Genomic DNA, 25396 nt, shown 5'->3' with positions numbered 1-25396 from the left:
TCTCCTCATACAAACCGATTATTTCGACTCCTAACCTGTCCGCTTTCAAGTATTTGACATACTTGATTGTGCCAAGTTTTCCTCGGTCTCTTCTGCCTTTCTTCTTACACTTTTGCCTCATTAATTCGTTAAACCATTGTTTCCTCAAGTTCCACATGTCCAAACCATCTTAACACACCATTCTAAATTGTATGGATAATGTTTATCTCAGCTTTGCATTCCTTCCTTATTTAACAGGATTTAAAAGAACCTAATTAATAAAAAAATACAATTTTAGGATTTTTATGGAGTGTGTGGAAGTTTTTGGTGAGAGTATTTTAATGATTTTGATTTAAAATAAACCATGATGATGACAAGGTATTGTTGAAACCGGTAGGCTTAATTGTATTAGTAAAAAAAGTGGTGAGTACAAAGTTAATTAATTTTATTAAGTTTAAAACAAAAACATTAATTTAATGTATAAATCCATTAAGCTTATTAATCTTAATCGTAAGACAGACTGTGTACATATATACACATACATATATGATCTCTACACGATTGTTAACATCAGATTGCTAAGTGATTTTTGTAATGAATTAACCAGCCAAATAGAAGTATTCAGTCCATAATAACATGTTTTCGATGCAGTTATAAGTCTACTTATGAAATTGATGAAAGAAAAAATGTTTTGTATTTGGGTAAGCAAATAATTATTTCGTGGTATTTTTTTAACATTTTATTTTTACATAGCTAAATTTCCGATCATTTATATTTTATGCTAATTTCCTGAGAGTGGGTATCTGATTTCTTGAATAATAAAATTACTGCAATTTAAAAGAAAAACATATTTTTTAGAAAAACAAGGCACTCCTATTTAATATCGCATTCTAAAACCAATATTATATTTTTTATGGTATTGTTTATAGGCCAATAATGAAGTGTATAAAACACACATAAATAGCTCGCTCAAAGATTACCATATAGAACTGAATGATAGCAATTTAAAACATACTTAAGGATGTTACTTTTTATACTGTGTATGGTTACCAATTTTTGAAAAAGTTCTACAACAAGGCTGAATCGATTGTTAATTTTATTGTTTTTACCATGAGCTTTATACTGACATCTCATCATAGATGAAGAAAAATATGGAAGTCTGGGCATTTACGAGGCTGGCGACCGTCATAGGTTGGTTTTAAGTGATCACTTTTCTTACGTGTAACATCACCAATTTGACCCTTTTATACTTTTTCCTTGATTTTAGTCCATCGTCATAAATAATAATTCATTAAGATTACAAATCGCTCACTCCTTTCAAGAATGTCATAAATCAAAAATCGACAATTTTCAGTTGTGCATGTTTTCGGAATGCCCAGAAAATGTACTATATCCCAGCAAAAGAGGCATATTTTTAACTTAATATTTACCCGCTACAGGGCAGAAAATGTTGTTTTTGCATTTTGAAGAAAATGTATTGTTTAATTGTTTTTAAAAATAAATTAAATATTTTTCAAATGGAGAAAAAACCTTCAGGTTTTACCTAAAAAGATCTGTTGCACAGTAAAAAGTTCAATACGTGGCTTGATATTTATTTTTTAAACATTGAGTTATAATTTTAAACCTTTAAAACGTTCTCCTGAAAAATCAAGTATTTTGATTTATGACGTTCTTGAAAGGAGTGAGCGAAATGTATGCAGATTATCGCGAAATAACCTATCTTTACCGTACCCTCAGAATCATAATGGGTTTAGTTAAGTTTAGATTAATCATCTTAAAAATCCCATGCGACTAGAATCATTTTGCAACGTAGAAGTCGGGTATGATTAATATTTGAGGCAGAAAACATCCACTTTGAGAGGCAATCATGAAAAACAGCGCGAATTTAACGATTCCGTAAAAGTGCTCGCAAAAACAATAATTACTCATTTTTTAAATTAGAAATAAGCGAAGTTTTATGAACGGTCATGGAAACAGTAATCAAGCGATTAGTCTACGTCGGTGGAGGGCCTTTAATCGGCTCTTCGATCAATCACCAACCCGAACGCTGCGAGCAGTCTACTCGGACCAGAACGCCAGTCTATTATTTTTTTGTTTTCTTTGTCTGATTGCCTCGGCACAATGATAAACAACGTTTCGATAATCAAACATGGAAACGAATTGATTTGAAAATATATCTTGCGATAATTCCTCCATTCATTGCTACGAATAATGGAAAAATAACGAGAGAGAGAAAAAAACATGAAGATAACATCGTTGGCATTGAACAGCGGGAATTTCAGCAACACGATAAATTTCAAATATGTTTTGTTTGTTTTTTCATTGAGTATCTAACTAACTAAAAACTAACTAATCATAACGCTGCTTCTCCGCAGGGGCTGGCAGAGAGAATACAAAGCCACGCCAATTCGTCTTTTAAAAAAATCGTCGCCTTTTCCACATTCAAGATTGTGAAATATCGTATTCATTGATCAATTGTCGTAATGTATGTGTATACATAGGAGTATGTATTCAGTATATGTATTCATAAGGCTGATATGAACTTTCAAGTAAAGGATGTACTGTTTTTTTTAATTTTTTTATTTAACTAACTAACTAACCATCATGCCGCTTCCCTACAGGGGTAGGCAGAGGGAATAGAGCGCCACACCAAGCTATCTTTGCAAATCTTCACCTTTTCCTTACACATGCATCTCCTCATAAATACCCGTCGATTATTCCAACTCTTGACCTGACCACTTTCAAGTATTTAAAATACTCGGTCATGCCAAGTTTTTTTGGTCTTGCTTCTGCTTCTATTACCAACCACATTCACCACATGAATTTGTTTTACTATTTTTTCTTCACTCATTTTATTCACGTACTCAAACCATGTCCATACACCTTTTTTAAAATTTTATTAATAACAAATGATATTTTTTTTTTGAGTAACTATCTATATGTTTATCAAATAATCGTTATCTTTTCATATACTGGTATTCTGTAGAATTCATAATGAAATATCTAATACCCTCCCAAGCACTTTTTTGTTAGATACGAGTTTTCTAAATTTTACGTTTCTAGTTGAAAAGAAACTACATTTTTAAAAATATGTAAATAAAAAAATAAAAAATTTCAAACAAAATTAAATCAAATTTCATCAACGTTCTTTAAAAATTATAATTTTTTTTTTAAATTATTTATTCTTATTTCGAGTCTGGAGAACTTTGAAAAAAGAAATGATGAATTTTAAATAGACAAATACGTTAGTGTAATTTGATTCACAGAAATATAATTATTAAATTAGTAATTTTAGCTAAATACCTAAGAAAATACCTTGATACCATGACCCTTAACCTTACCGTTGTTTTAATTAATTAACTCCATTAAAAATAATCAGCTAGTAAAAACAATACCTTATTTCTAAGCTACCTAACAAGAAAGCTGTTTTTTGCTAATGAAAAAGACAAAAGAAATATTTACTATGGCTGTTTATTTTTTTATATTCTACGTTTTGCCCTGTGTTGTTGATTGTGTTGATTTTTTTTACTTTCTTCTTTTGTGTTTCAGTCTTGTTACCCTTAATCCCATATCCCAAAATGAGTAATGGAAATTACTCATCGGGAATATTATATATGTGACGTGAATACTGTATATGTTTAAAAAATAAATAATTTAAAAAAAGGGATTTTTTTATTACATATAATATGTATGTACTTTTATTTGTCATCGTAAGAGTCACCTACATTTTTGTGTATGATTTATTTATTTATTTAAACTTCATATAATAATAATAATAAAACCCTTATCGGCACCCCAATGGTGCATAGGGCACTGCTTCATATAAACGCAGTGTTATCTTGATCGTTTACATATGAAGGAAAGGTGATCAGCCTTCCGCTTCAGGTACCAGTCCAGTGTAATATTGAATAAATATTACAGTGAAAAAATCACTTATATTTATTTGACCCCCCCCTGGGAATCGAACCCGGGACCTCCAGAACGGTAGCCGAGCGTGCTGACCATTACACTACGGGGGCGGACAAACTTCATATACAAACAATAAATACGTACATTGGCAGGCTTATTGCTAAAAAGCAATATCTTCCAACCAACCCTTATTATTATAGGTGTCTCAACTTGTGACAAAGCGTCTACCATTTTTATACGAAAGAAGTTAGAAGTCTAAGCATCCCAGAGTTTATGTCCGGCTATTTGCCTGCTTTAAATTGCTTTTATATAGTGCTTTATATCCTTGTGTAACGTTCACCATTCTGCTCCTTATTGAACATCCATATAGAATTAATTTTTAAACGATGCATATATGCAATGTTCTTGGATTCTTTTTGTGTGTTATTTGTAATTGTGATAGATAATTCTCAATTAAGAATTTGTGGAGTTATCTTTCATTGGTTGAACATAGGTGCGTCGTCTCAAGTTAGACACCTATAAATATGAAGTTGAGAATGTATTGTCTGATTTTTCTGACATTTTTCTCTAATGAAAGTAGGTATTTGCCATAGCAGTTTACTCTGCACTCATAATACAGTGGCACAAAATTAATGACCCTATCGGAAGATATTATAATTTTTGCAAATGGATTCGAATGTCAATCATATTTGATATTTGTGAACTAGACAGCTGCAGTGTACAAACAGATTAATAAAACGGGAAAGAATATGTATCTATACTGGTGGCAGCCATTTGACGGATCTTTTTCATTATGCAAAAAAAACGTTTAAGTCCAAGTAATATTTTACATCATTAAAACATATTTTGTTACATAGTAAAACAGTTATGAAAAAACTAAAAAAGATGATTAATTTTGTACCACCTATAATCTGTTTGAATACTACAGCTGTCTAGTTCACAAATGTCAAATATGATTGACGTACGAGGCCATGTGCAAAAATTACAATATTTTCCAAATGTGTCTTAATTTTGCGCCACCCTGTGCAATTAACAATTTATTTTGTATAAATGTTTAATTTTTAATTTAAACTACCAACGAATCGCTACAAAACGTTGTTTTAAATAGGTCAAACTTCATTATAGATGACCCGAACGTAGTTTTAACAGACACAATTCTTGTATACTCGTATTTCCGGAATGCGTTGTATAGAATATAAAAGCGTACGAAGTTATCGTTTGTAAACGCCCCTCAGAGCTACATGGAAATACATTAATATGTTTTTATCTAAACTGTTTACGCCACATTTTGTCAAGTTATATTCCATTTATTATATGTATTGTTTACGCCTACCTATAAAACTTTTTTTATTCCATATTATATTGTCAATTACTTTCAGAACAAAACTCAAACACATGTGTGTGTGTGTGTATATATATATATATATATATATATATATATATATATATATATATATATATATATATATATATATATATATATATATATATATATATATATATATATATATATATATATATATATATATATATATATATATATATATATATATATATATAAATACTCATTCTTACAATTCCTTATCAACATGTATTGGCTATCAATACTATCCTTGTATCTTTATATTTTTCTACATTTCAGGTTTGTTTTAAACATTTCGTAATTTTACATGGACATATGTAGGTATATAGTACTACTTTTAATAAATAATGTGTATTTACAACTACATAATAAAAATGTGCATTTTTTTAACACAAAAAGCAATACAAGGAATAAAAATGAATTATGAAATTAATTAAGTATAAATAATAAACATTGAGTGTACATCCCTCTCAGCGAGTGTTTTTGCCTAGAATTTTCACTCATGAATTACATGAAATTATAGTAACTTTAAACATAAAGAGTAAATCCACTCACAAGTAGGCATAGGCTATAAAACTTACAAAGTTGAAGCCTGAGTAGGGACATGATAAACGGTGTTGCATAAGCCGTAGCTAGATTTCAGAGTCACTTGGACGTTAGGTAATTAAAAAAAAATCTCTCTCAGAGCACAAGAGGTTAGTCTCTTTTTTGGAGAGGCACAGGGTAATTAGTATAATATATGTTAAAATATAAATATCTAGTTAATTGTTATATTTTTTCAAACTACATATATTAAAACAATAAAAATAAAGTAATAAAAAAATTGGCTTCAGTCGTGAACTAATACATACTTATAGAACACCTGAATACTTGTTTGATATCTCACGTATGATGACATTAAGATAATATTTTTTGACATTAAAAAAATGCGTATAGTTACTTTTAGAAGTGCCTTTCAATTATTTTTTACTTGTTTTAAAAAGGCACCGACAAACTACTGGCAGTTCAAAAATTAATCAATGGTACAAAATAGCTAGCTATGAAATGAAATAATAATTGCTAGTCACGTCACTCGCATGTGCGAGACCACGGCCAATTAGCTTGCAGTGTTTGTCTATCGGGTAATGTTTTAATTACAATTATAATCCTCCAGTGGGCGGCGTGAATAGATATGGAGGAATGTGGGCAAAAAACAACAATGTATGATGTATGAAATTCAGACACAGCTCTCTAATTTGACTTTATGTACATACGCCTTTTGTCCTTATTCAATCGCGTATACCAGCATACCTAAATTGGTTCAGTCATAACTGCAATAACAACATTAATAAATTTTTAATATTTTTTTTACACACATAACATAATACATCGCTCACTCCTTTCAAGAACGTCATAAATCAAAAAACTTGATTTTTCAGGAGAACGTTTTTAAAGTTTAAAAATATAATACAATGCATTAAAAATAAATATCAAGCCACTTATTGAACTTTTTACTGTGCAACAGATCTTTTTAAGTAAAACCTGATGGTTTTTTCTGCATTTGAAAAATATTTAGTTTATTTTAAAAAATATATAAACAATACCTTTTCTTCAAAATGCAAAAATGACACATTCTGCCCTGTAGCGGGTAAATATTAAGTTAAAAATATGCCGTTTTTGCTGGGATATAGTGTATATTCTGGGCATTCCGAAAACATGCATAACTCAAAATTGGCAATTTTTATTTATGACGTTCTTGAAAGGAGTGAGCGACATATTCTCCACAATTTAGTATTACATATTGATTATTAAATAAACAACTAATATTAAATGTACAACTAATAATATTAACAACATTTTGAGTGTGTCCAAATACTTGTTCACAAAATCTGGATGATCTCCAATTACAGGAGTTATTTTCATATTATTTTTTGACATCTCATCAAAGATGAAGAAGAATATGGAAGTCTGGGCATTTACGGGGCTTACGACCGTCATAGGCTGGTTTAAGTGATCACTTTACACACGTGTAACATTCACCAATTCTACCCATTATTGACAACCACACTACTCAAATTCTTGGAAGTTCTATATATATGAACCTACATATATATATATATATATATATATATATATATATATATATATATATATATATATATATATATATATATATATATATATATATATATATATATATATATATATATATATATATATATATATATATATATATATATACAAAATCGTAAAATCCCCGGCAGTTTTGTATAAACTGATTTGCGATTCTTTCCTAAATTTATTTCTGAGAAATCCCCAAAATCATAATATTTAAAGAATTCATTCAATATTATCAAGCGTAAAATGAATCTCAAATCATAGCGTAGCCTTGATTCAATTTTTTTCTTATTAAATTTACTACAGACATCTGGAGCAAGATAATAATCAAATAATCTTAAATTGATAACCATTCTCCTGTTTTTTTATTAGTAATTTTTATTTATGGATTTGGCGTTTAATTTGTCTCCATTTTAATTTGCAAATTAAATGTTAAAAACAAACACTGAATTTTTGAAAAATTCGTGGCCGTGTTATTTCTCGAAAAGGTGATCACAGTTGGCCCCCGAGATCTTGTGATTTAACTCCTTGAGACTTTTTTCTTTGGGGCCACGTGAAAGATAAGGTCTATGCCAATGCTCCTCAATCGATTGAAGACCTTAAAGATGGAATTCGTGAAGTTATCGAGGACATACAGCCGAAAATTTCATGAAGATATGGTGCTGCAGCCGTAGCCGTGGCGGCCATTTGGCTGATATCGTTTTCCATCGTTAATCGCATACTTTTTTCTTTACAATGCCATAAATATTCATTGATTTATCTTAAAATATACTAGTTTTTTTCAAATATCAAAATGAAACCTCTTATTGGATAACCCTATATTTGTTTTCGGGGAAAGGAAGAATCTATTTCTATGGCGTTATGAGATAATTAATGTTTTTATAGGTTTAGACAAATGTTCTTAATATTTTATTTTATTTGATTTATTTAGAAATTTAACAGAACATCAACATAAATACATTTACAATAGTGAAAACCAAATAAAACAGGAAATTGTAACAATCCGATTATAAAATTTCACAAATCGCTTACTCCTTTCAAGAACGTAATAAATCAAAAAACTTGATTTTTCAGGAGAACGTTTTTAAAGTTCAAACATAAAATACAATGTATTAAAAATAAATATCAAGCCACTTGTTTAACTTTTTACTATGCAACAGATCTTTTTAGGTAAAACCTGAATATTTTTTCTCCATTTGAAAAATATTTAGTATATTTAAAAAAATTTTAAACAATACCTTTTCTTCAATATGCAAAAATAACACTTTCTGCCCTGTAGCGGGTAAATATTAAGTTAAAAATGTGCCGCTTTTGCTGGGATATGGTACATTTTCTGGGCATTACAAAAACATGCACAACTCAAAATTGTCGATTTTTGATTTATGACGTTCTTGAAAGGAGTGAGCGAAATGTTAAATGAGTTAAAAGTAAACAGCAAGAATAAAATATAATAAATGATTAATAGGCAGACTTAATTTATAATATTATAATAGGTTAGTGTTATTTGACTCCAATACATGACTAATGTTTTAAATGTTCCCTTTCTTGTAATATAAATCAAACGTTATCATGTTTTAATTATCTTTCTGTATGAATAAAAAAAGAAATATCTGTTCGTACGCAATACGCCTTTTTCATCGCTCTTAATAATATTAAATTCTTAAAATACACTATAAAATATTCATTTAGTTTTAATTGACTTTTGACAATCGCGTCGCCGGCGGCCATTTTAAAGTATTTCGCTACGCGTGATATGATTGGTTGAGATTAATTCTGCATTTGAAATATGGCGGGAAAAATAGAACGAGTATGAAAGATTACATTTTACATTTTAATTTTTTTATTACTTTTGAATGACAACGCAAAAGTGAGAGCTTAGTAATTATTCGTAGCTTGAGCTGGCAACAATTTTTTTTAATTAATGTCTACTCGCCTAAACCTACGTATGTATGTATGTAAGTATACATTTACATAAATGGATACATATGCTTATTTTTCAAATGTCTCACTTATAGGTTCGTTCAAAAAAATATGACAACTTTTTCTTTTTAATAAAATATTGCGAGATTGAAGATGTTGTTAGGTGGGGAAGGCAACGAAGGAGACAATGGTATGCGCATGTGAGGAGAATGGAACCATCCAGAATCCCTTACATCGCACTGCACGGCCTACCCCATGTTAGACGACTCCCGGGCAGACCACCAAAGAGATGGGTCGATAGCTGGGAATCGACATCGCAGGAGGCTAATCCCTCTTAAAAAAAGGCCACAAGGCCTACAGCAAGATGAAGAAGAAGAAGAAGAAAGTTTGTTCTCAGGTCTAAAATATGTTGATCCTTTTAATATATTGCTTCAAAAACATTGAAGTTGCAATGAAGTCCTGGTACCAACTCTAATGTATGGAAGTGAATTAAAGAGTTGGCAAAAGAAGTATGAATGTAGACCGAGTGCAGTCAGAATACGTGTTCTGGTATCATACATAATAAAAACAGTTCGGAAATTGGTACCATAAACCAAGCTGGGACACAAAACGCAGAACAATCTTATAGTGGAACGAAAGGTCTGCTGACGACAGTCAACAGTCCGGCTTTCGAGGAGTTTTAAGTGTTCTTCTCCCAGCAATGAGCAAATGCTGAGAAGTTCCTGATTTGCCCACACTAGATTATCCCTCCTGTGCCCAACAAAGATTAAAATAAACATTTTTTTAAAGTTAGAAGTAAGAATAATCCACTTAGTGATCTATAAACCTTGTACATGTAAAAAATTAATGCAATTCCCATTAAAAAATAATCATAAAAATTAAAAAATAAAAGTCGGAATGTGATCTTCTTGCCTGGTGGTCCACGTTTCGTTTCCATATAACAGTATGCTCCAGACTAGAGATTTAACTAAGGTTTTTCTCATTTTGATACTTATTTTGTTAGATTTAAAAAAAATGGTTAATGTAGCCAAAATTTAACTACGAAAAATATTTGCGGACTTTCCATCAAAAGTGTATACTTCATGCCTTTATTTGCTAATGACGTACTTCGCCTGTATTTACTAAATTATAATAACAAATAATAAATTATCATAATTTTTGGTAAATCCCAACGCAACGATTCTACGAGTATGATTGGAAACTTAAAATATGATTAAGTATACCTACGAGTAAGTAGGTAAGTACTTAAGTATTTAATCAACATGATGAATTTGGGATAATTAAATATTTATTCAAGCACGAAGAATTTCGACATTTGGTACATACATATCTACACTGTTTCTATGACGTAATTAAGAAACCATCTATCTTTTCTTATTCATTTTGCTAACATTCATGATCTGCTCTCTGCCTGCGCATCAATTTAAGGGGATATTCGCAAACACAGAATTCACTGGAGAATTCACATGTCTGTTGACGCCCGATTTTTCAAAATAATGTATTTTAGGTATTTTTCGTTTTTTAGAATATTTACTGATATAGATTTTCTCCTTAAACTCCATACCTTTAACCGGATCCACGCGGCTCGCATAACCGTTTGTGTTTTTACAAGACATGCCCCATACGCGGCTGACATAAGCGTTTGTGTTTTCACTTTGCTCCAAGTTTCGAACCTCAGTTCAACTTGGAGGGATTTTTTCATGGTGTGGAACTTTGGATAAAATAATACGTCAATCCTCGGCCTTATGACATCTGTTGAAATATCTGACTAATAATTTGTAACATCACAAGGATAAATAAAACAACAGATCCCTGATTTTTCTTGCGGTCGGTAATTAGTCCGCGCCATAATCATGCCCTATATCTGTCTCACTCTCGACGCTACGCATCGCCAGTGGGTAAGAGTGACACACGATGCGTGCTTTGATTTGTTTATGTTACGATCTAATTTGTTTATATTACGATATATTTCAAGAATAATGTGACACACGTGTATTATAGAGTACCAAAAAGGCACAATGAATCCCATTGAACGTTTCTGTTTAGGAAAATAAATCGTTTCTTAACTAAATACATGATAAAAGTAATCATTTAAAAAACGGCGAAATACCGCCGCGCACGGGCGTCTCTTAGGAACAAAGTTAACGCGTTTAAAAGGTTAAATAACTTTTTTCTTTTCAAAACCATTTCGAAGAAAAACTTTTTTAAATACAAAAACGGCGTTTTAAGAAAAAATCAATTACGTCCAATGTTACCTGGTCTTTAAAGAAAGTTACGTTGCTATTTATCCTATGTAGGATCTTTAAAAACTATCTCTCTTTTCTTCATTTTTAACATTCATGATCTGCTCACTGCCTGCGCATCTCATTAAGATAAAGTGAGTCACCATTTTGCGAATGTGGAAGATATAGGGGATTCGAACTAAACTTTATTCCGGTGTCCTCTCATAACAGAAAAAATAATTATAAAAACATTTGGCGCTTAATTTGTAGAACTACATATTAATTTATACTTTAAATGTTAAAATCAAACACTCATTTTTAATTGAACAGCTCTATAAGGACCATCAGTCCATTTAATGTTTGCATTCCATCATTATTTTCATTCCTTAAGTCAAAGATGTTAAATTTTATGCCCGAAACCACTAAGAATTCCAGTAGTGATCATGTCTTTAAGAACAGTGTCCGTCGATGGTTGCTTCTCGTTGGAAGGGACAAGGTAGAAAGTGATTTAATTAAAGTCCAGGTGTAATTATTTTATTGTAAAACCTTTATACTGTAAATTGTTATTGTATCTATTGTGTGTTATGTATATATTCTAATCATAAAAAAATATTGTTTTAACATGTAAGTATTTCGGCTTAACACGCCTGCAGAGCCGTAATACGGCTGTCCAATTTTAAAACACAGTAAGGGACATTTTTTTGTAGTAGGTTTTTTTTGCATTTATGGACTAAGTAAAGTCTACTTAGTCCATAAATGCAAAAAAAACCTACTACAAAAAAATGTCCATCACTGTGTTTTAAATTTGGACAGCCGAATACACATGGTAAAAAAATGTATGTATCTATGAAATAAAAAAATAACATTTGTTTGAAAATGCCATATCAAGGAAAAACAACTGTCATTTATTTTTTATTTGTTTTTTTAACAACGAAATTCAATCTAGTGGACTTAAAAAATATCAGTGTTTGATTTTAACATTCAATAGATATATATAAATTAAAAGAAAATGAACTTCCTTAACAGTTTAATACAGGCGGGAATCCCACCCAAGTATCCACCCTTCTTTCTGATTCTTATTCTAGAATTACGATCAACTTTTTTTTAAATGATAAAGTCAAATTCATTTAAACTTAGATTTTTTATTATTAAGTATTTTTGTACAATTTTCATTATATAAGAAACAAATGTTTTTTTAAAAAATATATTTTATTTGTTAAATGCATTATGAATTTACTATCTATGTAAATAAAAATATAAATGTTCATTTGCTCAAAACCTTAAATTTCTCAAAGTCTAACCGATAGCTTTAAAATTTTGACACAACGTTGCATTCGAATATGTTCTTGTTTTTAAATACTTGTGTCAGTAATTTTTACATGTGACAGGTTAAAACATGTTTTTCAAATAGTCCTTTTGACTACAATGGCAGCTCCATCTGTTGAACAGCTAAACACGCTTTACTGAACATAGCTCGTGGAAAATCTTGTAAACCCACAAGCATTCTGAATTTAATCATACTAAGAATGCGTGCTCTCTATTTTATTTTATTCTCTATTTAAACACACTGGAGAACCGAAACGCATGGCTAAAGCTAATAGTGAAATGGAATGAATATTTGTTTCAAACAAATTTATATTATTTTTTTTTATTCACGACTTGCACCTTAATATCAATTTCAGTCAAATTTAGGCCTGAAATGGTTTTTATGAGGATGTTCAGTAAATAAAATTGATTAATTGAAAATTTGTTATTTTGTTTTTATTTTTTAATGGTCACTGAACGGGTTAAACGAAATACGCATGTTTTTTTTAATTCACGTATAAATTATCGATTCCAATGAATCTCCTCACGGTTTTTGAGTCCCTGATACTCGGATACATATCGTGAGATTAAAATAAGGATAAATGAAGGCGTCAATCAATAATGCATTAATTATGTTTATTCACATACACGTAAACCATACATACATACGTAATGTATTATATTTTTTATCGCCTACTTAACGAGGGTTCTCGGAATTTTCGTTTTATTCATACAAATACCAGTATTTGTGATTAGATTACACCACGTCAGCCGGGTAAGCCCCTAAACATGTTTCCTAAATAACTTATTAACATAAGTAGTCGTTATTTCTCGAGGATCTCACTTTTATAAGAGTCTTCTAGAAAATTCTGAGAGCTTACACAATAAATTATTACATATCCAGGTATCAATTTGTATTCACCAACAGGAAAACATTAAGATATCTACTAAAATTCTAGTGAAATATCATTATGACTATTTATTTTCAAGATGTCTTTTAATTTGTTTTCTTGCATTTAATGACGTCGGTAAAATAAGTATGTTTCAAACCAGTTTCAATTATTGGTGTTAAAAATATCTAGTCACTAAATTGTCCGCATCCGTGGTGTAATGGTTAGCGTGTTTAGCTACTGTGCTGGAGGTCCCGGGGTCCCTATTTACGTATGCCGTAACTAAATATTTCAGAATATCTCCAAAATTTCGTGACACATCGTATTTCGACATTCCTATCACGTTTTGCTGTATAGAAATAATAGTTTCAGAGTACTGTGGTATCAGTTTCCAGTTTCAACACATTATTGAGTGAGTATCAATTATCTTTGTTTATGTAGGTATCTCATTAAAATATTAGCTCTGTATAATTAGCCAAAATACATTTGTGGGCATATGTACAAGTCCGCTTTGATAATAATTAACATTTAATTGAAAATACTGCGTTAATCTATGACATACGATCAGATAGCTGTTTGTGTGAAACAACAATGCCGGAACTTCCTGTTTAAGCTACATTCAGTTTTCACATATCTGCATATTTATCAAGGAAAAAACATTGTTTAATTATCATCCTACGCATTCACCCACAGGATATCGATTTCACAGTAATTATGAAAGATATATCGCTCAAATAATTTATATCTATTGTAATTTATAATGTATGATAGAAACATCAGGGCTGAATTGCGATAGAAAAAATGACACATTAGATACATAGTGAAAAGAAATTTACTAGTGGACTGTTACCATATTCCTAACGTTTTTGATATTTTAACCGGTTTTTTTTATCATTATTGTCACGAGTGTTAATGAAACCGAGAATAAAATTAATGTATGGTTGTTTTTTTACCGGATACAAGTAAAATTAGTCGTTTACTCTAAGTAGTTAAAGCGTTATCTTTTCACCGTAATTCCAACCCAGAAAGATCTTGGTTTGTTCGACAGTAAAATGATGGTGCAAAAAGTTTTTTTTTCGATTATTTTATAATACACTAATGAATGTATCATTGTTTATATTTTAATGGAAGTAATAGTTTTAAAAAGTTTTTTTCTTTCAATCTAACCTAGAAACTTATACCTTAATTCTGGCCTGAATATTCCACACAATTGAGTGACTATCTATTACCATTGTTACTAAATGACGCGTTTTATTTGACATTATCAGTAGTGACATGAGAGAAAATATCACATTGCTAAAAAGTCATAAATGTAATGTGGGATAAAAAAATAATTATTTATATCATTGAACGAAAAATAAAATAAACTATTACTTGGTAAATGTTTTCTTGTATTATGTGAGAGTAATTTCAAAATGCAGATACTTAAAAGGATTGTTTTAGAACATTTTATCATGTTTTAGCACATTTTTCGACTGTTATAAGTTTTAATTTCTTGAATATTTCCTTTCTGGGTGTCCGTCTCAGAACTTTTGAGTAAGTATATGGTATTTTTATTACTACTGATTGTTTAACAACAATAACGCTTTTCAAAAATGCATTACGTACCACGAATATTGAATAATTCCATACTGTTAGATAAACTAACATTAAGGGTAGTATTTTTTTACTAATTATTTTGTATTTAGGATTTTACGTATAAAAACTCAAATGGGATCGTATACCAGTATCGTTAAATGCGTAATTTAAAAAATTCGGAAGCTCCAGTGTCATTCTTACCATCCACCCAGTGTTTTTCTGATACGGAAAACCTCATATTTTCAACAGCGGTCGTAGAGCGAAATCAATACGTATTTGAAAAGCAAGTGGTCGTGATTGTCAATTTTTCTACTTGAATATTTGCAATCCATGACAAAATTTAAACGACAAAATACACACACCAACACACATGTATAATTATATTATATAATTTATGTTATTCGCAAATACTTTTTGGTACATTTTATAAACTTTATAAAATTAAACAACTTTGTTTTAACCACTTTTTTTTTATTATAAGTACACTTTAACCTACCGGTTTCGACAAGAACCTTGTCATCATCAGGGTTTATTAAATTCTAAAACATTAAAAATATTAAAATACTCATAATGATAAGTTAAAGTGTACTAATAATAAAAAAGTGGTTAAAACAAAGTTGTTTAATTTTATAAAGTTCATATAACATAGTTTGCCTCCGTAGTGTTATGGTCACCAACGTACTGGAGGTCTCAGATTCGATTCCAAGGGGAGGGGTCAAATATGTAATTATAAGTGATTTGCCATTCTAATATTAATTTAATATTACCCTGGACTTGTACCTGAAGTGCAGGGCGTAAACCCTGGGATGCTCAGACTTCCATCTTCTTCCTTCTTTCTTGATTTTTTTTTAAATGTTTCATATCAAAATGAGACACATATAAAAATTAATATAAGTCTTTTTCTATTTTTTTCAACATTCAAGTATTCAAGCATCAAATGAAATAAGTTGATAATTATGTAGTTTATCGGAGTATCTTAACGCAATAATAATTTATTTACAAAAATGTAATGGCATGTATGACTTTTAAAAACCAGACCTAATATTTTTTTACTCTCCTGAACGCCAACTGTGATAAAAAATGTAAGTACAAGGGAGATGAATTCCTTTTATCGGGATCATTTTACTTTTTTACGTTAAAAAGGTTTCGTATAGTGATAAAAACTTTGCCCGGTGAAGAAATGTTATTTTAAAACGATCTGGATTTTTGAGAGAAAAATATTAAGTAAGGTACACTTTAAACTTTTCTACAGGAAAAAATAATGACATTCGTTAAGTTTTCTTATGGATATCTCGAAAAAACCGACGAACTTTTTTTGCCTTTTAGAAATTCTTTGGAAATCAGGTAATTCGTATTTATGGGCTTACGATCTATCATCGGCTGGTTTAGTTGGTAAACAACGTTCACCATTATGCCAAGCTACGTATATAATTCACAAATTTCTCGACTGATGGCGTAACATTAGCTATACTTTCAAATATATAGAAAATGCTACCCGCATGTGAGATGGATCCAACGCAATTGTATGTATACAAGTTTTTAAAAAATATTAATGTAATATGGATGGTCAATAATTGGCAAAACGATGAACGTTACACAAGTGTATTAAGTGATTGCTTCAGCCAGCCAAGAGTCTAGTCGTAAACCCTGAAATGCTCAGTCTTCAGTCTTTTTTCATATGAAAACGATAGATGTTTCATCTCAAGTTGAGGTACTTAAAATATTGACATACCATATCATTCGTAGGGTGAATAATCCTATGTGTAAAGGTCTGAATAATACCAATAAATGAAATGATAATAAATTGATAAATTTATACACTGCGTAACATTCACTACCCCCTGCTCATGATTAAACATTCATTCCACATCATTTTTAAAGATCTATATATTCCTTATTACAGAAATAGTAACGTATCTGAGTTTAACCGCCATCTGTGAAACACTGTATGAATTAAATATATCAGAACGTTTATTGATTAAGTTAACCTACAATCGAATTAAATCACCGATAAGCAATTCCTGAAAAATATTTTTATGCTTTTACTAACACCAGTTTCACGTTAACAATGATTTGAGTAAGTTCAAGAATACTGGGTTCTACTCTTCAAAGATAATTTTTAATAAAAAAAAAACAATTAAATACATAATATTTGAGTTTATTGATATATCCCACACACTAATCTCTTCTCAGTTCTCAAAAGCTGCAAATTTTGTATAACTTTTTTGTTCGTTTGTTTTTCCAATTTATATTTTCACCATTTTGTTGATGACAACATCTATATTTCTCTAAACTAGTCGTGTATACTTACATTAATAAACTTAAAAGTGGTCTTACACAAGTTTTATACATAAATTCATCATTTTATTCCACAAAGATAATGTCAAATTAATAAATTATATCCTCACCGATTGTTATCGATACGTTTTTTAGGTATGTTTAACAAAAAAGGAGAACTTTCGTGGAAAATCTATTTAATACTCATTATCAAAACTGTTTGAGATATTTGAAGAAGAAGTATATACAATAATGTGACATTATTTTAATTAAATTAAACACTTGAATAATCCACTGAATTGAGTTTCATTTTGATATTACGACTAGTTTCGAAAACGATAATTGTTTTCATCTTCTGGTACAAATTAAAACTAACGAATAAAAATATATTTAGGTGTATATATAGGTTTATAAATATAGGTAGGGGGGTTAAGGAACAACATTTTTTGTAAAATGAAACATTGATAATAATGGTGACGTATTTTGAAACAGTATTTTATTAATTATTGTATTATCTAAATTAAAATTTTTATGTATTTCTAAATTTTCTAAATTATTCATGACTTGACCTTTATTTGCAACAGATTGTAATGATTTAAGTGTATGAGAGTCAAATGAGTGGTTAGTTTCCATGATATGATTTGCAAATTCCGAAAAATAGTTACTTGTTAGACCACGACGATGTTCTCTAATTCTAATTCTTAGACTTCTAATATGTTTACTTTTGATTTTGAGTTTCCAAGAATTTGACCCAAGTTGTTACTCGTATAATCAATTCAGTGGATTATTCAAGTGTTTAATTTAATTAAAATAATCATGTCATTCCACAAAGTTAATGCCGAATCAATAAATAATAATGTGACATTAATTTCCATATTATCCATGTTAAAAACATATCTTAAATATTTTAACTGCATCAAAATACACGTGGATGATGAAGGTTCTTTCTATAAATAAATTGTCTTCAGGATTTTTTTTGACAAGATGGCCGTTATGAGAGTTTTTACATTGAAATTAGTCCATAGTACAAAACTTGATATTGAAGGAGCCTTCATTTTTATTACTACTTAAAAGGATATGGCATAGTCATCTCGAAATTCTTCTACGCGAGTTTAAATAAAGAACGATAACTTTATAAATACCCCCATATTTTTTCAGCTTTACAAACGTTGGTCTTGCACAATGCAACTTCATGATTCTATACAATTTATTTATTATCTATACAAGACGCTAAACACAATATAGTTCGTACACTCAATAACAAAAAAATATAAAATATATATTTATATACAAAACGAAAAGAACAATGAATGTCGTAAATCCATAATCCATAGTTATGGATTTATGACAGTCATTGTTCATTTCGTTAAATAAACATTGTTTTTTTGTTGTACTTATGTATTTAAATTTCATGACGCATAAAAAATATTTCTTTGATGTTCGTATTAGAAGCAATTTTTATAAATGCAGAAATCGTACCACAAAGTATTGAAATAGTTTATTTTTTAAATTAATGTTATATTTATTTATTTATTGGAAGTTTTACTTAGTAAATACCACTATTTCTTAAAATCTAAGTAAAACATTAATTAAAAATGGATAGATTTTACCACAAAGTGACTGCCAAATCAATTTATATTTTTTTTTATTTAATATGAATAAAGATCTTAACCACTTTCTTCTAACCCTCCCTTATCTGCACCCGATGGTGTATATACAACATAAAACATCATCGAATTGATGCAGTGTTATATTGATCGAAACTTACATGAAGGCAAGGTTATCAATCCAGCGATTGTGATACAAGTCGAGGGTAATATTAAATTAATATAAACATAGTAGGGAGGAAAAATAAACTAAATTTAAGTGCAAAGAAATGACCAAATAGTCTATCGGAGATATGTATATATAATTCAGTTTTCTTTTACTACTACTAACGTAGTCAGAGAAAATATAACGCCACACCGATCTGTCTTTGCAAACAATCTTTACCGCTTCAACATTTATGCAATTTTTCATACATTTTTAAATAAATATCAAAGTGAAAAATCAATATTTTTATTGTAATTCTCTTCTTCCTCTGAGAATCGAACAAGAATCGATAAACAAGATTTTCTTAGTGTGTAACAGATAGGTTTTTCTTTTTTGGCACATCACCAAAAGAAATCTACATACCGTGAAGAAAATATCATGATGTTTTAAGGGCATGAAGTTTCAGGGACGTCATCCAACCAGATAAAGCGATTCGGTCGCGGAGATGGCAAATGTCTACAAAGCATCACAGGACCGTTCCAGATGAAGGGATATTGTCCACAGGCGATCCGTGATCTGAGCCAGCTGTGATCACCATTCTCAGTCATGGGAAATGGATTCAGATAAATAAATAAATAGATGGGAATTGCATTTGTTATTTACCTTAATTATTATGTACAACTTTTATAGATCATTCAGTGGATTTGTGTTTCTTCTAACCAAATAAAAATGTAAAGTTACATAAATATGCTATAAATAAGTTATCATTTGGAGTTGACGTATTCACTACGCAATGCACAATAAAAACAACATTTAGGAGATTTTAAATCATATTTTCATCTGGTGTACGGAGTGCGTGGAAGTTTTTGTTAAGGGAAGGGTAATTAACTATGAGTATTTCAATGTTTTAGAATTTAGTACATAAACCCTGATGATGACCAATAAAAAGTGGTTAAAACAAAGTTGTTTTATTTTGTAAAGTTTAAATAAATATGTTTTTTGAATCTGTGTTGGGAACAGGAAGGATAATCTAGTGTGGGCCAATCAGGAACTTGTCAGCATTTGGTCATTACTGGGAGGAAACCACGTAAAACTCCTCAGGAGAAGGCGGACTGTTGACTGTCATCAGCAGACACGTTTCACAAGAGGGTTCGGCATCTTGTGAAAAAAAAGGAATCAGATGAAGATTACGTTATCTGACTGCGGGAGTTTTGAATATTTAATTCGCAATTACCAATTCAGAGTTTTAAAAAAAAAGTAGGATAAACGAAAACGTGAATATACTCAAATCTTTCATCCCATAGGTACATTTCGGTCATATCACATAACATTTGAGAGTATATTATTGCATAGGGGACTGCATCAAATAGACGCAGTATTATATTGATCGTTAGTTACATGAAGGCAAGAAAATCTTATCTGTGTGAGATCGGAGACTAGTCCAGGGTAATATAAAATAAATATTAAGGTGTGAAACCTCCCCCCCTGGGAATCGAACCGTAAATTGAACGGTATTTTTTTTTACTTCATATTTATGGTAGTAGTCAGAATGATAATATTGTCAAGAATATTATTTTTTAAGTTTTTATCAAAATAACAATCACTTCATCATTTAACACAATTCAACATTGTCTCTAATTGATTTGGAAATATAAATTCAATTCTGTATGGTTTATTATTTACTATTGGTTGGAATATATTCAAATACAAGATCGGGGTCTCTCAGTTGGACTTTTCGGTAGATATATCAAATAAATAGGATGATAATATCAAAGCAAAGATATATTCAATAAATAATAAAGATAATACAAAGCAAATACATATTTAATAAATAAAATGATAAACCAAAGCGATGTAAAAAAATCATTAACTGATTTGGAAGTCACTTTGTAGTATCTGTATCTATCCATTTTTAATTAAAATTTTGCTTGGTAAATACCACTACTTTTAATAAATAATGGTATTTACCTAGTAAAAATTAAATTCGAAATGTTTCAGAGATTTTAATAATTTTATCAAGGTATTTATTTTATTGGTATCCGCCTCTATAGTATAATGGTCATTACGCTCGGCTACCATTCTGTAGGTCTGAGGTTCGATTCCCAGGGGGGGGTCAAATAAATATAAGTTATTTTTTGATAGCTGAAGCAGATAGCTGATCACCTTCCCTTCATATTTTAACGATCAAGATAGCACTGCGTTTATATGATGCAGTGCCCTATGCACCTTTGGGTTGCAGATAAGGGATTGAAGAAGATGATGATGATATTTTTTCACTAACTAACTAAACATCACGCCGCTTCCCCGCAGGGAATAAAATAGAATAGTAAACAGAGAGAATAGAATACCACACTCCACACTACTCTGTCTTTGCGAACATTCTTCGCCTCTTCCACATTCATGCATCTCCTTATACATACTTGCCGGTTATTTCAACTCCTGACCTGACCACTTTCGAATATTAAAAAAAATAATGTTTTGAAAAATATTTGGTTTTCAACGAACGGAGTATACCTAACCTCTACACACCATACACTATACAAACTAAATACCAACTACACGTATTGAATTTATTCTAAGCAAATATTTACTTCCATATTTGAAATGTCTGTTTCGGACAAATGTCAGATCCAACAAAGATCCCTTATTCACCAGCTTAGCGGGGCTACGCCAGGGTGGTATTTAGACCCTCTGTAGGTTACAAAATAAGCATAACACGTTTTATAATCTGCGCTCACTAGCAAGTGTGGAGGTCCTCACCAAAAAGTACATTTCTAATACTGCTCAAAAAATCCTATTAATGCAAATCTGATCTGTTTACTGTATTCAATCGAAATCTTAATTAAAGTTGCTACAAAACGTGACCAATCCTGTGTTAAACCAATACTCAAAAATTAAATCACACCAAAACGTAACAATTTCACAATCTAGAATTCCTGATTACTTAAAATCATTAAATATATCGTTCCGAACATTTAAAATTTGTTGCCGACGGATGTTAGAGATCGAAACAAAATATGGAATAAAGACAAAATAAAGGAATGGGTAAATGATCAAGAGTTAATTTTATGAAAATTGTAAAATGTATAAATTCTTAATTTTTCTATCTGTTTTGTGTGTATATAAGGTTGAAATGGTTAAAAAAAAAAGTAATTTTTTGACATCTCACCAAAGATAAAGAAGAATATGGAAGTCTGGAAGTCTGAGCATCTACATCTTTGATGAGATGTCAAAAAAATAATATGAAATTAACTCTTGTCATTAGAGATAATCCAGATTTTGTGAAGAAGTATTTGGGCACACTTTAAATGTTGTATACATATTTTTTATTTAAGTTTTTCTTGTTTAATGCCTCTATTTCTTAAAAATCTATTGTGATACGTAAATAAAAATGTATTCAAAAAGAACTCCACCGACAAGACACACAAGGTGGCTTGGTGGGTCTTTGCAAAATATATTTTTTTAATATGTTTAAAATTGTGATTTAGATAAATGTTTACAATTTATGTTTTTAAAAATAAAATAAAAATGTAACATTTTGGTGAGAACCTCCACAAATGGGAAACAGTATGAACCATTATGTTATTCAAGCGGAATTATAATATTATTTATTTATGTATTCAATCCACATGCTGAATTTAAATGATTTCACTGCCTACTCAAAAAGGTTTCCTGTTTAGAATGCTAATCAAATTTTAAGGTTCGATTCATTTCACATATCACTCACTCCTTTCAATAACGTCATATATCAAAAAACTTGATTTTTCAGGAGATCGTTTTTAAAGTTTAAAAATATAATATTGTAAAATGTATTAAAAATAAATATCAAGCCACTTATTGAACTTTTTACTGTGCAACAGATCTTTTTAGGTAAAACCTGAATGTTTTTTCTCTTTTTCTCCATTTGCAAAGTATTTAGTTTATTTAAAATATAATTAAAGAACACTTTTTCTTCAAAATGCAAAAAATAACACATTCTGCCCTGTAGCGGGTAAATATTAAGTTAAAATATGCTGCCTTTGCTGGGATGTATTACATTTCCTGGGCATTCCGAAAACATGCACACCTGAAAAATTACGATTTTTGATATATGACGTTGTTGAAAGGAGTAAGCGATATACCACACTCACCGGAGAAAATCGGAGAGATCACATGTCTGTTCACGCCCAAGATTTTCAAAAAATGTATATTGGAAATATTATTTTTTGACATCTCAAAATAGATGAAGAATAATATGGAAGTCTGGGCATTTGCGGGGCTTACGACCGTCATAGGCTGGTTTATCTTATGGCTTATCTTAACAATTAAAGAGGTTTAACGATATGCGTTATGCACATGTATATCATCATAGTTTTTACTTTGTATGTTGTTTGACCAGAAACCTGGTTTCCTTATTACTGACATTATCAGACCGTCTAATCATGTCTGTAACGATGAACCCGGTCACTGGTCGAATAAAACTAACTATGCAATATATATATATATATATATATATATATATATATATATATATATATATATATATATATATATATATATATATATATATATTTATATATATATATATATATATATATATATATATATATATATATATATATATATATATATATATATATATATATATATATATATATATATATATATATATATATATATATATATATATATATATATATATATATATATATATATATATATATATATATATATATATATATATATATATATATATATATATATATATATATGTATTTATATATTTATCTATGTATATATGTATATAAATATATATATATTATATATATATATATATATATATATATATATATATATATATATATATATATATATATATATATATATATATATATATATATATATATGTGTTCGTTGTTTTTATCTTCAGACCAGTCAGATTATGTCGGTACAACACATTTAAAAAAAAAGTCAGCTCACGATAATACATTTGGAAAGTTTTGAAAATATAAACTTTCTTTGCAACTCTTGAGTTTATTTTACTGTCTCAGATTTTGTGCCTCAAACAGTTGAGGCACCTTTAAGATCGTGTAGATCTGATGAGGTTGCCTTACACATCACTCATCTTGATAAAGTTCACATACTCACCATACAATATTTTTTTTCTTCAGTCCCGATTTAGGTTAAAAATGATACAAGTGCAAAAGACAGATGAGTTCATGTTGAGTTGGCCCTGGCTGGTCGATGTTTAGTAAACAGTTCGCATGCAGTGGCCCGCTGAGTAAATTTACATTTGAAATTTTACATGAAGTCACTATTTTTTACCCAGGTCAGCCAGCGCATAAGGAATGCTGACTAATTTGTGTGTGCAGAGCTAGCACCATCGAGTCATCATACACGACAACGAAAAAAGAAAATGTCAACTGACTTAAAAATTGTTCATGCATATATAATACAAGGGATGTAACTCTCAATTAAGTCAAATCGAAAATACAAGAAATATCTTCGAAATCAAAATATTTTGATAATAATTTGCATTCATAAAATAAAAAAATAATCTTTGAAAAGGTTCTAGATTTATATATATATATATATATAATATATATATATATATATATATATATATATATATATATATATATATATATATATATATATATATATATATATATATATATGTTTCCCCTCATGGGTGAGCAGAAGGGATGGAATGCCACACTCTTCTATCCTCACGTACACTCCAATCCCCCTTCACATCCATACATCTAGTCAAGCATGCCCTCTGATTACGCAGACTTTTGACAGCACCAGATTTTATGTTCTGATTGATCTGATCGCGCCAAGTCTTTTACGGCCGTCCTCATTCTGTTCTCCGGCTCACATTCGCCACATATACTTTTTCTGTCATTCTCTCGTTGTCTATTCGCTCCACGTAACCATACCACTTCAAAGAACTCTTCTTTATTTTTTCAATCATCGCTAGAAGAATAAAATGTCCATAGAAGCCAAAAAGACTGAACTAATGTCTGTTTAACTGAACTGAATTAGATGTTTTTGTGTGTATGGTAATTCTGTGAATTGATAGGTATATTTTTTTATATAGAAACTGTAAGTAGTGATAATGT

The sequence above is a fragment of the Brachycentrus maculatus genome, unplaced genomic scaffold (genome assembly GCF_059751285.1).
Source record: "Brachycentrus maculatus isolate JH-2025_06_01 unplaced genomic scaffold, ASM5975128v1 h1tg000328l, whole genome shotgun sequence".
In the NCBI taxonomy this organism is placed as follows: domain Eukaryota; kingdom Metazoa; phylum Arthropoda; class Insecta; order Trichoptera; family Brachycentridae; genus Brachycentrus; species Brachycentrus maculatus.
The sequence above is the reverse complement of the archived record's forward strand: the minus strand, read 5'-3'. Positions refer to the sequence as shown.